We start from the raw sequence: 19,238 nt of genomic DNA, 5'->3' as shown, positions 1-19,238 counted from the left end.
AATTAATATTCATTCAATTAATAAAAATGGTATTTTCCCATGGGTCGCAGTCAGAAATAGAACCACCTACCGTTTCAAAAGACTCAACCATAAATAATAATTGGATATTAGTGTTTGACTGGCCATGCCCTCCTAAGTAGGATAATTTCATATACTTGAATTGTGTCCGCCTTTGTTAACATGTCATAACGAAATCATAAAAACGTAATAACGAATTTAGACGACATGGCGGCAGGTATTTATAAGAACATTAGAATGTAAAAACGTTTCTTTTACGATCGCAGATAAAGCATAAAAAGGTATATTTTGGGCGAAACACGAGACGCGATATCTTTTTTTTGCTTCTGAATATCCATCAGATATGCCATTAAAGTAGACTTGATTTATTAAAAAGAGTATTTCCTGTCGGATCTCGTTACTTGGAAGGTTCAAAAAAGTACTTATGGAGTAGAGAAATATGTTAATGTTTTAAAAACGTTAAAGTTACTCGAAACTGTGCAATGAAGCCTCCAAAGGCGTAATATCAAAGTTACATGACTCATAAATTAATAATGCTTGATAGGTTTAAAAACAAACATATAAAACTGGCTTATTTCCTATCTGAAAGATTATTTAAGTAATTTTTTAGAGCTTTCAATCGGCTGGAGCCAGTGAGAGTATGTCGTCTACAATTTGGGTATACTGTGAGGCTAAACGTAGTGGAGAGGGGAAGGAGACGGGGAACAGGAAGGTGAGGAAGTACCTGGCTATTCAAATATGGTCACCAAACACGGCTATAGCCATTTCAAGCAAAGTTTCAATTCTGAATGGTGGTCTTACACCAGGGCGATACTGAGAGTATCTTCGACTCTGGAACGTGCCGCAAATATACTATGTAAATATTATTTTTAATTTCTAATTTGTAAAATAACACAAATTAATCAAATAAAATTTAAATATGAATGAACACTTTGTTAACACCATTTTTAATTAATTATAATCTACATGTTTCAAAGCCAATGGCTTCTTCGTTAATTAATCAGGTAATTTTAATAAACCTGATATTTAATTAAAAGTGGTGTAAACATTAAGTATTTCATTTATATATAATCAAAATGACGCCACAAATTAATTTCACAACTATCGAAGAATAAATCTTATTTAGTTGTTCACCCCGGAATTTGAACCCACGACCTCCAGATTGCTAGTCGAGAGCTTTACATCGCAACCACGGAGGCCTGTGATTTAATTATAAAAATTAACATTGTAAAACGCCCCCGCGATTATAAACAAAGACAGAAATTGGCTGCATTTTTTAAAAATTTTCTATACAACTTGTGGATTACTTACGCAAGTCATGTGCAGGAAAAGTAATCAGTTCAATGGAAAGTATTTAGCCCGCTGTCGTGGATGATAAAATTTAAGCTTTATATCCAGATAACGTCAGATAAGTCTAATGTTCTAAACAGACGCGGCGGCGTCATGTCGAGTTTGAAATAAAAAACCTGCGAGGGTTTTTTCGAATTCCGTCAAAAATTATTAGGAAAGCGTTGTTCATACATAATTTACGTCTATTTTTACGGTTCCAGACCGGTACGCTGGCCTTTAATACTAAAGTAACGTAAAGCTAATAAAATACGAAACAAATTTCAGAACAAACTAATTTCTGTCACATCAGGGGAGATAACATCTATGATGTAAATATATCGACATATAAAGGGTCACCGCCAGTGGCTTACCAATATTTATTGTCGGGGTTACGTATCCACGAATTAAAACCACGCATTTGCTGATCTAAATAAATAAATCGATCGCTTTTGTGTGGCTTTGGTAACAGTATTTCACATTTTACAGACAAAAAGTTTTTTCATAGGTTTTTCATGAAAAAAAGAAATTCATAATAAACCCTCGAAATGGTAAAATTCGTAAACTGTACAAGGGCATCGTGGAGACTGATAAATGCAAGAATGGATCTAATTTTCCTTAGAGAAAACCAAAGCAATGATAATAAGAGCTTATTCCACTTACGCTAAATATTTGACTAGTGCAGCTTACCACTAACCACAGCAAAATTGAAATCAAGTTACTCTTAGTAAAAAAGGTTCATCGCCCCATTGACATAAGAAAGACCATACAAGGAGAAAAATTAATATTGCTAAGGAATAAATAAATAATTTGGAATCGGATTAAAACCTTAACGAATGAATCAATAGGTTTCCTAATACACTTTTAGTTAAATACGAATGTATTATCATGATGTCGGAACACGTGTTCAAAAAATCTTACATATTACATATTGCAGGTGCATGAACACCAATATGTTAGGAATTTACTAAAAGCTTATCTTGCAATCCTGTTTTTAACAGAATTACCAAAATTTCAATGAGATTTTTAAGAGGCTCCGCGGCCTTCTTTATACAAAAATTAAATTTAGATTTGAGGTCAAAATACTTGACCACACTGAATAATAATTTTTTTAATCAAAAGATATAGCAAATGTCTCTAGTACGGATATGTGCTGTTATATTTGTTTGTGTTTCAAATTAGAAAATAAAGGCCACTAAACAATTTATTTTTTACAATTTTACTAGCAACTTATTGTGATTTAACGATAATTAAAAAAAAATCTATACAATACAATGAACTATAAATAAAAAAATAAACATCGTTAAATCGTCTTTTTTGTGTCGGAAAACAAAAAAAAATATTTACGACAATTTTGTGTTCCAGCCTAAATCAGTCGTTTGAAAGTTAAAATTTAAACCCATCAAAACAGTTTTCTTAAAAATTCATGTATATTATTTTATATTTCATTGTGTTTGAATAGTAAAAAATGGAAGATTTTTTTTGGTAATTACTATTAAATCCACAAATAATTGCCAAACTTGCCCCTAAAATCTTGAAAAATCGATTTCTTTAATTGCCTATATATTTTATAAGTTGATACACAAATAAATAAAAAAAAAGCACATATTCTTACTGGATTTCGGCTTAGCTATTTGATTAAAAAATAATGATTTAGTTTGGTTGGGTATTTTGGCCGCGCAACCGTTACCCTTTTAGCAACACTCATTTTCTCCATGTATAAGTAAAATAGTTGTATCTTGATACGAAGAAATGATTCAAATTATCGTGTTAAAATTTTTGAGGTATTGTAACCGTGTTGCGCTTCCTCCTCCTAAAGTTGACGTTTCGAACCGAGCTACAGTGTTCATCGTCATGAAAGTCGCGTAGATTGTGGTGATGTGTGTATTTACGTATGTAGAAATGATCCCGTGTTGCGATGCAAATGATCCAGAGACCATTAATACGGCAACTATAAGTAAACCAAAAAATATTTGTTGCACGGTGTCCAATATTTTAAAATTATTTACAAGGCCCACTCTCAAAAAATTATAAATCATAGCATATTCTTTTGTTACGTAATTTCTGCAATACCGAATTTGCAAAATTATCTCTCGGTAATAATAACAGTCTGTTCTAGTTGGGATTATACGCATGGAATTGGTGGGCTTAATTAAATTAAAAAGGTGGGGTTATCTTGTCTAATTAACTTCATTCGCCCAGAATAATGCCCCATATAATCAACATAATACAGAAATACGCGTGAGCTGAGTTTAGCCGGCAAAAAATCTAACTTATTCGCTTTTTTTAATAAACCATAACACGTAATCATTTTTTGTAATTGTACTAAATTCAAACGTTTATAAAGATTACAATTTGGTAAGAATCTAAATCGTGATTTCGTAAAAAAAAATGTATTTTAGTTTTTTAAAAAACACACGTAAACGTTACGCCACGTATTCAACTGAAGGTATATTTATCTTCCAGAATATTAATTGTAATTAATAATAGCATGCGATAGTTATTTTGCCACCAGTAATAATGTTAAAAAATTCAAGAATTATTCAAATATTACGAACATGCCACAACGTAATTCCTTCCACACAGCATCCTCAAAGATGCACAAACCCGTGTGAGGAGTTAGTGTAAAAAAAACTTATTACAAAAATTATGCTCAGTTTATTTTTTTAAAGTACGTAGGTCCCTACTAAGATCTTTTGAAGCCATAGAATTTTTTTAACAGAAAAATACTTACGAATATTATCTGCGGTATATTTTGTTGCCATTAAAATATGTAGATTTTTTGGTACCTGCGCGATGAACAATTTTTAAAATTTTCGAAGCCAGCGCTATTAGAAGTACGTAGCCAAATAAAATGGTTGAACTCCTCACTTTGGCATGATAAAAGTCCGATTTGAACAGATTACCTCGATAAAAAAGATAAACATTAAAAGAGCTTTTGAAGTAGTAGTCCCTCCCCGACGGACGCCACTGTTCACGCGGGTAATTTAAAAGCTGGCGACGCTTGGAGGAAGCTACATTATATTACTCCTCCAAGCTCCATTACTAAGATGGTCTTGTTTTATCTTACTTTATTAATTGGCCTTTTATAGGAACCTGAAAAACGCGTTTTGAGAACCTTGATATCGGGACCCATCTGTGTGTGACAATTAAAAGCTATTGGGTAATATTACAATGTCCGATGCAAGATATGATGAGATTTTTAGTAGATTCTTCGAATTAAATAGGCTTCTTATGTGAGGAAATCAATTAAAATGCCTTGTAAGATTTAGTTAGCAACGATAAGAAAGATTAAAATTAAATTAAGAAAATCGATAGGGAACATGATGTTTGTCACATTTTTAATTGATGCAACAGATATTTTATGGTTAAACCTGTGTTGACGAATTATATTTATGGTGATTAAAATAGACTGAATAAATTTGAACCGGTGCCAATATTTTAAATTTAAATATATGACGAGACATTTTTATAGTTAAAATTGGACATTACGATGGTAATATAGAAGATGAAGAGCCGACAAACAGAAATTCTACAGACGAAATAAAATATAAATTAAATGTAAATAAAATAAGGGAACGTTCAGTTCAGGCGAGACTAAATAATGTGGAAAAGAGAAAATAATTTTTAAGAGAAAGGTTTTCGAATAACTTGCAAACAGACCTTGTCACTAAACACAGATGAAGGCATTTCAAGCAACTCTTCGAATCTGACTTACGGTCTCTCAACAGGGCGACAGTAAATATATCCTCCTAAAATGCGTAATTTTATGAATAAAAAAATGTATAATAATATTTACATCAACTCTTTTCATATTAATTAATAACACAATTAATTATTATTAATAATATCCAAATAATATAAATCACATTAACGCACAAAAGTTTTCTATCCCATTTTCAGCTTTTACCAGCTATTTTATAGAAATATCGTTACCTAAGAAAACGTTCATTAGCTTACACGCCAAGAAGTTAATTTATTATCAAGCCTTTTGTGTTTGTAGAACTTAAAGCTAAAAACTTTAAGGCTTGACGTAGTCCGCATCATGAACTTTCCATGTGATTTTTGTACTGACTTCCAGCGAATCGAATAAATAACTTAACCAGTTTAAATGAATGTAATTTGATAGCCATAATGGCATGCCATTTGGCATGAAATATTAATATTCTTCAGAGTTGGTATAACTTCACTCGAAAGAAATTAAAACAAATTATAATTCGTAGACGGAGCATGCCAGTTTTATCAACGAATAATAATAAATTTGAGATTTAATTGTTTAAATTCTGAAAACAAACCTCTAATCACATGTACATTTTTGACCTGCTATCATGAAATTTTATTGCTTTAGGCAGGTTAACTTTCCGTCGGACGTAATTAAAAAAATTGTATTACAAAATTTCACCATCATCATCATCAGAGTATTTCGCAATCTAACACTGAATCCAATATCTAAACCTACGCTATAAATTGCAAGACATCGAAAATGCAGCTGTAATGTTACACCAAAAATACATTTATACCGATTTCCAAATAAATAAAAAATCTAACTGAAATTGGTGAACATATATACCTACTATTTTTTATTTTTCTATTAAATATATATAAGTGGGTACAGTATGTTATACATATAAGTACATATATTATGGTTACAAAATATATTTATGTTCGCAATCTCACCAATGAAGAAACTGTTCTTGTGCTTGGTGAGTGAGTTACACTAATTATAAGAAAAATAGAATACCATTATGCTATTGGTATACATATATATATAATAGGAACAATTGAAACATCTGGATTATCTATATGTGTAGTTGTACAATATTGTACATATATAGTATCCTGTTACATACTAATTATTGAGTAATTAGGAACATCTAAATACAGTGGAGATGAGTATAGACTGATAATAAATATCAATAAAGGAAAAACAGGCAATTATTTAGTTAATTATTTCTTTAAGTGTAACTTCAGTTTTAGTTTAAATATGTTAATATCATTTAATTTCTTTATTTCAATCGGAAGGTTGTTGAAATACTTTATTCCTAAATAGGTATAGTTATTTTGCATTTGTTTGGTATTACATTTTGGAATTTTGATATTGTATTGAAATCTTTTTGATAGGTGAGTTTCAAATTTTTTGATTATAATATCTTTATAAATTTGGATAATTGCATTTTTTTTGAAAATATCCTAAATAAAATTTAAAAAAATTAAATCATAAAACACATAAAAATACAGTTACGTAAAATCGTAATATGAAAATGGTAAGATTTTTTGCAACTGTGGATTTAGTAAATATATTATATTATATTAGAAATTTAAGCACGTAGATCGATAGATTTTTTGTTGTTGACGTTAGGTCAGCTTGGCTGCATTTACGATTTCTTGCAATTTATTTATAAGTATTTACCGTTAATTGTCTAATCACATAAAATATTTATTTTTTCAAATTTTTGGTGTTCTAATCACACTATATATTTAAAGAGACTTTATACATAATTTAAATCCACATATTGAATGAATTGACACAATACATTTTGTATATACCTATATTATTCTTGGACGGGTGGCGGCGCAAAAAGGTGTTGGGTCACAATAATTCGTGACCCGAAAATCAATCAGAATTTTTTATTCAATCGGCTCAAGAAACGGTTCGATGATCGATGTATTTTACGCCCCGTTAATTCCTTATTTAGACGCCTCAAATAGGCGTGAAGGACACGGCCACTCACTCGAAAGGGACTAACTTCATCTTGAATTAACAAATCATTCTATACTACCTCATTTCTATAGATTCAATTAACATTTAGAACTGATATTTTAATAGCAATAAAATACGGCAATGCACCGGACACTGCCGTTCAAGGTATAACGGCACTATACAAATTATCCGAGAATTATTATTTACCCGGCTATTCAGAGCTGGATGTTAAATATAGAATCTATATTTATAATCTATATTTAATCTATAGAATCTATCTGATATAGGATATTCACACAACTTTTTTGTTTCAAAATTACAATATTATTGCATTAAAAAGGGGGCAATTTAATTTTTATACTAATTTCATTTTGGGGAAAACTGTTATTATAGATACCTACCGTAAAAAATTCTAACTGTTTTTTTTAAGATAGATAAACATTTACGGGTTACGAATAACCTGACAAAGTTTGTAAATTTTTTCCTACTATCAATATATTGATTGTGTCGTGTTGGGGAACTTAGCCAGCCGAGGAGTTGAACTCACGACGCCCGGATGGGAACCGGACGCGATGCCAACTCAGCCACTGTCTGGTCATATAATGACTAGATGTGCATTTTGTTGACCACGTAGGACCATTATGCAAGCATCCGGATTTGTCGTTTTATTAATACAGATATATAAAAAAATAAGTTCATGAACCATCAAAAACTCTTCGGGACAACATTTAACATTTAATTGTTGAAGACTTTAATTTACCATTTTTAAATAAGAAATAACCTAAACTAATTCTAAAAAAAGCTCAGGTTCAATAAACAATAAAAGCTATTGGAATGATTAAGTGAACGCAAATATCATTGTCACTACTACGCTGAGGATCTACGGAACTACGGAGCTTCGAAGTATCGGTGATCGAAAACTAAGAAAAAAAGAGTACTGAAACTCAGGCAAATTCGAGAATTAACTAAAAGCAATAACTATAAAGCTGAATTTATGTTGGAATTCAGCTTTATTAATTCAAAATTCCGAGATAAACGAAATTCTAAAACATAATTCGCTTTATAATCGTTCTCAAGCCATCAATTCATTCTCTCATCTTCAGCAATTTCTCAGAGAAATAATTCAGACGGTTATGTAAGTCGATCCTTCGCCGGTACGAATTTATGAAATGCTCATACGATACCAGAAAAGTTAGCTTCCCGCTGGTGGAGGTGGTCCAGTGTGGTCGGCCCGATATTTATGGCCGAATTAATATAATGAATGCTCATTGAACGAGGCGGCTAATTAATTTGAAGCGAGACAGACATCGAACCGGTAAATGGCCGCGGCCGGCCTAACGCTCTGTAAGCGGGGAAATCACGATCTGACTTATATTATTATTGCACCAATAGTTAATCCTAATTGCAGATATTAAGGCGATGCCATACGTAGTAATGCAAAATCATGTGTTTTTGGTTTGAAAATTTTGTCGCCTAGAAATGTTTTTAATTAAATACTGCGAGTAGAATACATCTTGGCCTTTGAAATAATCGAGTATTTTTTAAAGAAGTCTTTTTATAAGCCCAGAAAAAAATAATGTATAAGGCCTATGAAAACTGCTTTACAGTTCAAAATCTCCTACTTACGAACCCATTTTAAGTTATGATTTTTTGTATAATGTGGAGAATTAAGTTATTTATAAAATGATCGCAAAATATATACATATATATATATGCCTGAATATCCACAAAATAAAATAAAAGGCACTTTTTGGCAATGTTTTTTTCTTGCATAAATCAAAGCAGGCGGATGGTGTTAAGCGGGAATTTAAACCTTATCGCCATCTACGTAAGGGTTGTTTTTGATAGCGGCTCAATTTAAAATATTACACGACGTAGTGCATCGCCTTAACTGAAACATTGAAGAGACAAAAATACAGAAGTTTCAGTACCTACCGATAACTGCTCAATACATAATCTTAACAGTTCTACTTATAATACACAGCTGCAGCGCTGGTATAGCTGAACGGTTTACTGCTCATGTCAAAATATTTACTTAAATAATATTCATGCAAGATTTTTTTAGACTGGCACCACTTTGTTACAATCCTCAAAAACACGGTCATTTTTGCATTTCGCGTTTAGTTGTTAACTTCACGTTTCCTCAGATGACATTTGGGATGTCATTGACCCGGTCTGTTTTGAGTTACTTCGAAATTTAGCCAATTTGATTATGCGTTCCGTATTTGCTTTGGTAAATCGATTTAAAATATTCCTCTAATAGTGCTGCCAATGGGTATTACTGCTTTTTTACGTTTTAATTGCGATATTTGTCAAATCAAACAAAAGTCCGCGATCTTTGTCTTAATACCATAATAATGCGTCCCTAATCCAGGGGGTCAGGCGGTTTAAAAATCTGAATATTTTGAATAGATACACTCGTCCCTGGTCATAAGATTTTTTAGACTAAATAAAGGCAAAGTATTTTGTTGTGAAGGTATATTTATTTATTATCACGAGCCATTCACAACAAACTGGCGCAGTCGGTAAAACGTACGAATAAGAGCCAAATATATTTGCAGAACGCCCTTGAGGTTATTTTGACTAAAATCATCAAATATATACTATTATATTATTATATCAAATTATCATTGTTCAAGTTACATATCATTATTATAGAAGTCGATCGCGTCGTGGAGACTTTCGTATTTTAATTTTTTTTTTAATTAGGCGCTAGCTACGTTTATGTTACTATATTACCATGGTTTCAGTAGATACTTGTAGATGGCGTTCCTCAAGTTTCAAAGTGTTTTCATTATTTAGTCTTTAAAACGTTAATGTAAAATGTATATACAATAAGACTACGTAGCTTATTTAAAAAAAATACATTGGCATATTGTCATTAAAGTCTCTATAGTTCTTGCAGGAAAACACACCGCGAGACCAAAAAACTGCTCAAGTTTCGAGATGCCACAGCTCACTGTTCCCGTGTTATATAACTAAACATACAAACAGACTTTCGGCACAAAATTCAGGTTCATCATTGAATGAAACGACAATGCTTTTGAGGAAAACTGGGGGACATATTTTTACTTTTTTTAGCCTGTCCGTTTTCCTATATTGTAGTACCTACATATTAAATTGTTACATTGATAGAGAAGTAATATTTTCCTTAATTACTATGTGCAATCAGCTAAAACCATAGTAAAACAACCTAATTATTAATCGACCAGAGGTGTAGACTTTTGCGCTTTAAAATGATTTTTCATAGAAAACTTCGAAAAATGTTGAATATACGGATCTATCGATAGGTATAGGATAAAAAGGCATAACTTAAAAATAATTGGACGGTGTATTCACAGTTCAATGCTTAAAAATAACAATACAAATATAAACAAAGAAACGTGGAAAACGTACCTCCTAATTAACAGGTTAATCTAATATATAATTTATAGACCAGAAATAATACGAAAAGCTAATCATGTGACTCACACAAACAAGCTAGCATTATTATCCACTTAAAATAAATATCTCTAAATCCACACGAATAGGTCATATATTACATGATTTTTTACCCTCTACAAATAAGACATTTTATTTAAACTGTTAAATAAATAGTGTATATTGTCATAAATCTCCCATCCCAAAAGAGCTAATAAATCCAGTTGGTATAGAGGCAGCGATATTTTACACGCAAACGTACTACGAACAAATGTTTTAATGCTGTGTGTACAATTTATTGTTTCTGTTGAAAATGTTGATATTTTATTCAAATTTATGTGTAGGAGTAAAAAAAATGAACGTAAATTATCTAACTAATGATATTTTAAAAAGATACTGATGTTGTAATGTTTGTTAACTGGTGTTCTCCCTTGGAGTAGGTATTATCTCAATATGAGGGTGTTTTACATTGTTGATATTTTTTGCTAAGATTATTTCTTATGCGTGATTGTCGTAACGACTAAAAATGGACGATCATGATGGTCAAAGATAAATAAAGTAGATTGTATCCATACATGTATAATTTTTCAGCGTCTGATAATTAAAAAAAATCAGGAGGAAAGAATGGAATAAAGTTTCTTATTATGTAACTGTTTGTTTTTCTGGAAACTTCAAAGGATAAAACGATATATTTCGGGTAAATAAAATATATTAGTAGCGGCAAAAAATGGCGGCATTTTCAGAGATATCCATTATCACTCTCCATATTTCTGGTAAATTACTGGCTTAACTAAGAACCGAAAGGTTGCTTGATATGGTTGCAACTGTGTATGATGATCAGATCTGAATAGTCAGGTAATCACCGACCATCCTCTTCCCCCCCACACTCTTTTGCGTCTCATAATGCACCCCAATTAGAATTGGGGATAATAGTTGGGACTATGCCATCCCCAACTTCTGCGATATTCAAAATTATAAAAAGGTTAACTGGTTATTTCTAGCGATGTTCAGATTCAAGGAGTTTAATGCTCCGCTACACAGTCAATTTTAATTGTGCATTCTAATAATGTACATAATATTACATATTATTCTACATGGGTTTCATTAGGATTGTGAAACAATAACGATATATATATTATGAAACATTACCAATTGACGTCGCATACCAACAACACTAATGCAGCATAAAAGTTGCTAAACCTGACCATTTTTCATGATTCTTTTCTAATGTATAAAACTAATTTATTAAAATTTTAGGAGCTATAAATCATTTAAACTATTTGCACTTAACTTTCAAAAACATTTATTCGATGTCAATTATAAAATGTGACCTTTGCTTATTTATAGATTTAAAAAAAAAAAAAAAACTATTATTCTAAAACTAGTATTCTTTGTTATTCATTATTCACACATACGCAATTAACAAGACATTTAAAGGACATACGTAGTAGGTATATTAACTATGTATAATTTAATTTAGAACTATATAACTTGCAGCAAAACATGCTGTGAATGTCTAAATAAATAAATAAATTATTAAATATATGGTTGTGCATACAAAAGGCTTGAGTAAAAATTAAATACGTGCTCACGTCGAGTGTACATTAACATTTTACGTATGTGGGTAAAATTTGGGTTGCGTAATGAAAAGGTTACTTAAAGTCTTTAATAACCATAAAACCTCGCATGCTGCCATGTTTAGATAAACATACACATGCAGAATAGTAGAATCCTCTAATGTTTTCTAGCAAAATAATACTAAAAGTTCTAGCTTGTTTGTGTAACGGACAAGACACTTATTCCGTAACTTGTTTGTTTAAATTATAAGTTATACGCACTTAAATCCTGAGAGTACTGTCACAATGATATTATTTGTCGTCTACCTACACATTTTATGGTTCTAACCGCCGAGCAGATAATGTCTATGTTCTTCTTTATTCTTTGCGCCTAACATTAGGGTTGCGGAGCCCCCACCGAAATATCAATTCTACATCTTTCTCATCCGAAATAAATTTCAATATAATAAAATATTTTTTGTTTGTTTACCTTTTTTAGGGACTTATTTTTCAAATGATATTTTATGTGATTATCATTCCATGAAAACAGCAAAGACTTCGAGCGGAAACAATTATTTTTATATATAATAGGTAGATATATCTTTGGTGTTTTCATTGAAAACTTTTCAACATAACTTTCTGGTTTAATAATGTAAAAAGAACATGAATGTTTTTAAAATACATATGTATCAACAATAATAATCAGGTCGGTATCGGTCTGAAGTTTGCTCACGTGCCGACACAACCATAAAAACGTTGTTGTCAAGGAGTAATGATAAAACCCTGATGTTTTTTCTACCTAATACCAGCCATAAAAGTCCTCAAACTCAATAACTCGTCTTGATGATGTGTGATCTGCCGCTTTCCCTCTCTCCTAAAATCTAGTTTCTTAAAAACCCATGTCTATTCCTTCCTCTCTTATAGACTTTTGAGAGGCAAACAGTTACAGAGCAAAATAATTCATAGTACCTAGTGAAAATCAGTATTAGATTCCATCATAATAAAATGGAATTCTATAAAACGTGTAACACAAAAGCAAAATTTGTTTGGCCTCACAAAATTGACAGTACAAATGCTGTAAGCATTGATGTACAATAAATCATTGGTTTAAAAGCTCAGAGACTGGTTTTATAATACAACTGGGAAATAATGATGTCTGGATAGAAAAAATACTGGACGTAGGCATGTTTGAAACGAGGATTTAACACATTATTTATAGATAACTATCCTAAAATATCCATTGTTCGAATTACAGTTACTTATGTAAGAAGATCTCTGGGTTCGATACAATATCGTACCGTTCTTATTAGAGCTCTCCATAACCCATAAGTAGAGTACTGATTATATCAATAAAAAGCACGTTTCATATTAAAATTACTGTAAAATAATAACCAAGCCTAGTTTGCCATATACTTGGGATCTTGCCGGTGAATTAAGTATTTTTTTAATAAATAATTAGTAAATAATATAGTAAATTTAATTAAAGCACCCTGGAGGAAAAAGTTACAATTTTATAACACGTTTCTTTCAAGTTTATACACAATAAAATATATTAAACTTTTTACTCGATTAATTTTAGCCGGTGGTTTCCCACAAGTTACAAGTTAGTAGACAAAGGTTTAACGTCTTAAATTTAATTAACCCTTGTTAAATGGCACAATTTTTTACATTAGACGAATATAGTAATGGCGCACAGACAGAGAAAAAACACATTTATCTTTTTCATATTTTCGATCGTTTAGAAAAATAAACATGAAATTTGGCTCGGCTTACTCATATTAGAAATTGAAATTTCACTTGATATTTTTATACTCCGTCAATAAAACGTCAAATACACTTATTTATGATTGACACACAAATTGGTAATTGCAATACGGCTTATACAAAGCTAAATACAATTTCTACGTGACTTGTTATGTTCTATTATGGACGCCAAAATATAATAAACATTTGAAAGGGATAGACACGGAAAATAAAAAAGCTAACAGTCGCATTGGGACTCGAACCCAGAACCTGTAGTTTTTCCGGGACTGGCAACTCTGCCATTTGAGCTATTGCCACCTAATTACATTCCGTCATTTTTATGATACTCATTCTACCATTTTTTAAATTACTAATATTATCTTAAATTATTTCCCATATTTTTGGATGCCATCTTTTCAGTGTAATTCTACCCGAATATTTTTCAACCTAGAGACTGATGTCTGGATAAATCAATCTAGTTGTATTTATTAAAAAATAGTATATTATAATCAAATCATATCATTTCAGTTGGGAATTCTTTACAAAATTAGAGTAAATAATTTTTTTTTAAATATGTGAACTTAAAATAATATTTAAAATACAAACTTACAAAATTATTTAAAAAATAAACTAAAATTACAGGCTGCCAGTACGTTTAAAATTGGCAACAATAACATTCTACTGACTAAAAAAATTATTACAAAGTACTAGTGTTGGCTAATCAGCTACACATCTGGAACATTGGTTGACTTCTAGTCTAATATAAATATTCGATTTATTATAATTAACTTATTAAAGGTAATAAACATCAATTATTAAAAATTACAATTAGGTTTACAAGTCAATCCTAACTTATTAAATATAAATACCTAATTAGAAGGAAGATAAAAACGACAAATAGGTATTTGTTCGTAAGGCCAAACTCTGCGATTTCTAGCTTGTTTAATCGCATGTGTGTGTGGGTGTGTGTGTGTGTATGTGTGTGTGCACTTGTATTTGAAACAATGAGTTTAATTTTTAGCGACTGAACAATCGAGCGACTAGAAATTGCAGTGTAGTCCAGGTTTAAAGAAACACGCTTTTGTCTGTTTTACCTCCATCGTTGAGTAAGTAGGTAGCAGTGTCGGTCCGTGACTGTGCCGTGACGTGAGCTAGAGTGGTAAGATTGATCAATACGACATTATTGATGTTGTACGTAGCTGAAAATACATTGTTTTGTTCAGCTACAGCATCAATAATGTCGTATTTTCAATCTTATCACTCTACTGACGAAAAGTCTAGCACCGTCCATTATAGATTTGAGCTCTTTTTACTTCAAACTTTAGGTAGGTACTTTATAGTGATTTATTTTAGGGGTATGAGGGCGTGTTGCGCAACATTACAGTGTCCATCGTCAGTCTGATGATGGACGCTGTAACGCTATCCGAAAAGTTTGCTAAAGAAGGAGGCAGAGCAACAAGATATAATACCCCAAAAACAAATCACTACAATAATACTTTTGGCCGTGAAATTATTATTATCGTTGGAATTTTTGTCGAGATGTACATAATAATTAAGTACCTTTTTATAATTTGAACTAAAAAATTATTTTTATTTTATGTAAAAATAATACAATAGGGACACTTTTAGTACGTACATTTTAGTTTAAAAATACTTTGGTAGTTAGACAATGATGAGAAGTAAGTATTCCAGTTCCTGGAAATGGATAATAATGTGTTTTAATTGTTAAAATTTAAAAAAAATACTTTTCATCAATTGTTATAAATGTCGTTTTAAGGGTAGTTTTTTCTTCTCTTATTTGAACCAAAATATAAAACTATGACTGTAAAATAGGTGAGTTTAATTAAAACATAAATAAATAAAAACTAGCCAAATTTGTTTTTTAAATTATTGTCAAAACATGGGGTGAAGAAAAAACAAAGGTAAAATTTCGATCGCGCTGGCCTCGCTTATTATGAATATTTTTTAGATAAAACCTTTAGATTCACCTTAATTACTGTACGACAAAACTTTTAACCTTCGGGGAGGTGGAAAATATTGCAATAAAAATTTCAATTACGTAAAACTAAAATTAGCTTTCGTTTTGTGAAACGAGACCGTCCATTTTCAAACTTTTATTTGTTTATTGTCAAATGTCATTTTGTTTTGTTGGTATTTCTGTTACTATAGGACAAAACGAACGGCTAGAAGTAGCTAGAGACAATCGCGCGGGCGTTTTTTTTAATGTTAAAAAATTCCGTCAAATTAGTATTTACCTAATATGCATGCATTATGTGCGTTGTGATTGAAATTTATTAGCTGGATTTTATTTTTTTACGTTCAAATTTTATTTAAGTAAACTATATCTGCGATGTTGAGCGGCTACGCTAAGTTTGTAATACAAAAAAAGTGCCCCTTTTATAGCGCCTGCTCGCGTCAAGGCAAGAAAAACATCCCAGTTTTCAATTAGTTTAGCGGCTACGCTAGGTTTGTGTAACATGGTTTGTGATTCAAAAGAAAGTGTCCCTTTTATACCGCCTGCTCGCGTCAAGGCAAGAAAAACATCCCAGTTTTAAAATAGTTTAGCGGCTACGCTAGGTTTGTTGTAGTTTTATATATATATATATAATATATATCTCAAAAACCATGTTACACAAACCTAGCGTAGCCGCTAAACTAATTGAAAACTGGGATGTTTTTCTTGCCTTGACGCGAGCAGGCGGTATAAAAGGGACACTTTCTTTTGAATCACAAACCATGTTACACAAACCTAGCGTAGCCGCTAAACTAATTGAAAACTGGGATGTTTTTCTTGCATTGACGCGAGCAGGCGGTATAAAGGGGCATTTTCTTTTTCATCATAAACCATGTTACAAAAACTTAGCGTAGCCGCTCAACATCGCAGAAATAGTTTACTTAAATAAAATTTGAACGTAAAAAAATAAAATCCAGCTAATAAAATTCAATCACAACGCACACAATGCATGCATATTAGGTAAATACTAATTTGACGGAATTTTTTAATATTAAAAAAAAACGCCCGCGCGATTATGTTTCTAGCCACTTCTAGCCGTTCGTTTCGTCCCATAGTAACAGAAATACCAACAAAACAAAATGACGTTTGACAGTAAAGTTTGAAAATGGACGGTCTCGTTTCACAAAACGAAAGCTAATTTTAATTTTACGTAATTGAAATTTTTATTGCAATATTTTCCACCTCCCCGAAGGTTAAAAGTTGTGTCGTACAGTAATTAAGGTGAATCTAAAGGTTTTATCTAAAAAATATTCATAATAAGCGAGGCCAGCGCGATCGAAATTTTACCAAAACAAATTATTCGTATTTTTTACGGAATAGCTACTAAAATCCATTATTTTCAATTTTCGAAAACTGAAATACTTGCTTCTCATTATTACCTAACTGATACACATAGATTTCTATTTTAAAATTAACCGTGTCCCTATTTTCTGTATATTTACCCAAATTTGTACATATTTAGAATTATTTCTTAAAATACATATTTGAATAGATTTGTTTGCATTCCTAATTCTTACCTTGTAAATAACGAAGTGGCCTGTTGGAACGAGACGAGGCCCGATGCAATCCTATCGAAGAACCAACTGCACTAGCTCCACAGACGCGTTGCACAAAGATAAACAATAATCTTTGTCGCTTGTTTCAACCGAAAACAGTCGAAAGCGACCACCAACACTCGACGTATGTAGCTCACTTCACTATATATTTATTATTTTCTTTCGAATTCAAAAACTTTCATTCAAACGAGGTAGGCTTTTGAAAAATGAATCATTCCGCGATCAAGATACAATATAAAATTGATTATTGCTACGAGCCGCAAGAAAAAATTTCTTACTTAATTTAATTATAAAACACGTGTAGAATGTAGACTAAGTAAGAACTATTGTTTTATGTTATCAATGTTAGCACTTTGTGCAAGTTTGTTATTATAAATTAATTCTAATTAACTAAAGAACACTTTTATTTTACAGTGAAATTTACGTAAATGCCTTGAAAAAGTTGTTTATAAATAAATTGTTGGGTCACAAAATATTTTTCGATTGTTGTTATACGTCTCACAAAAATCTGTATTATTTTATGTTCTGAAAGGTATAGAGTACACTTTGTTTTTTTAAGTAGTTCTTTACAAAAATAGATCGCGGCACGTTTTTGGAGATCGTTAGAAAATTCGAGCGAGAGCTCCGCACGCGGCAAAGGCCTAAACCGATCTGTCAGATTGGAGCGGCGTGGTATGACATCTATCTCAGTCTCGCACAAACAGGTTCCGGCCGTGGTACGCATGCGCGGACACTTGCATTCTGTCACCAAGCAATGTGCATGTGTGTTGTGTGCATCTGGATCGGTTTTGAATTTGGAGCGAATTTTGAATTTGGAACTTGGAACAAACATATTAGACTAAGGACGTAAGCAATCAATGAAACCAATTAAAAGAACATTGGTAATATTTCTTAATTGAGTTTTTGTTTTAAATGGTTTTGCTTAAATGATCGCAAAATTAACCCACTTCCCGAAATCCGATCGAGCTTTTGCTTTGAACTTTGAGCTTTTACTTTGAACTTTAAGCTTTTCTTTGAACTTTGAGCTTTTGCTTTGAAATTTGAGCTTTTACTTTGAACTTTAAGCTTTTCTTTGAACTTTGAGCTTTTGCTTTGAACTTTGAGCTTTTGCTTTGAACATTGAGCTTTTGCTTTGTACTTTTGCTTCGAGCTTTGAGCTTTTCTTTGAACTTTGATCTTTTGCTTTGAAATTTGAGCTTATAGCTTTGAATTTTGAGTTTGGAGCTTTGAATTTTGAGCGTTTAGCTTTGAACTTTGAGCATTTGATTTGAACGTACAGCTTTAAGATTTTGCTTTGAGCTTTGAGCTGTTTGAGCTTAGAGCTTTTAGTCTTTAAATTTGTTAAGAATGTAGAAGAAAGTTTTTTATCCCCGGCGTATCCCGGTCTTCATGAAGTCAGATTTGGACAGTGACGTAACGATTCTCAAATGTGTGAAATTTCATCACGATCTATCCAAATTCTGCTTTAAGGGGTGGAAAAGTAACCTTCCACTCGTTTTGAAGAGATGAATTTATTCGTTGTCCATGATAATACATGTTCAACTTTTGGTAGCAAGCACGTACACACAAGAGAACATACGAGTATAAAAACACTTCTCTAAAATCGGCGGACATTACAGCAATTAATATGAACGAAATAAATGTTGGTCCTACCCAATCGGCATTTGGCGAGGTTAGTAAAGTTGTCGACTCCAGCTCATGGGTAGGAAGGTTCAATCCACAGTCAAACCATTTTTTTTTAGTTTTAAAAGTCATTTAAAAATGGATGTATCTAGATACTGGCTGAGTTACAAAATAGGATAATTCGATTCGATTTAATTACTACAGAATACTATTTACGTCGGGGGAGATGGTAAAAGATGTGTTTATATTTTTTGTCAATCAATGTTTCAAAAACGTATGTG

General features: G+C 31.7%; 1 protein-coding gene across 2 annotated transcripts in view; it reads right to left on the bottom strand.

Moving 5' to 3' along the window:
- Nucleotides 1-17,970, bottom strand: part of LOC149420725 (uncharacterized) — a 499,238-nt gene extending 481,268 nt beyond the window's left edge. For both annotated transcript variants that reach the window (XM_089636924.1, XM_089636925.1), the window contains exon 1: nt 17,296-17,970. The gene's annotated coding sequence lies outside the window, so the exon portion shown is untranslated. The remainder of the gene's footprint in view (nt 1-17,295) is intronic.
- Between the last annotated feature and the right edge of the window lie 1,268 nt (nt 17,971-19,238).

The sequence above is a fragment of the Hesperophylax consimilis genome, chromosome 10, assembly GCF_061612785.1.
Source record: "Hesperophylax consimilis isolate HC1 chromosome 10, BYU_Hcon_1.0, whole genome shotgun sequence".
In the NCBI taxonomy this organism is placed as follows: Eukaryota; Metazoa; Arthropoda; class Insecta; order Trichoptera; family Limnephilidae; genus Hesperophylax; species Hesperophylax consimilis.
Note: the sequence above shows the minus strand (reverse complement) of the source record. Positions and strands in the feature narration are given on the sequence as shown.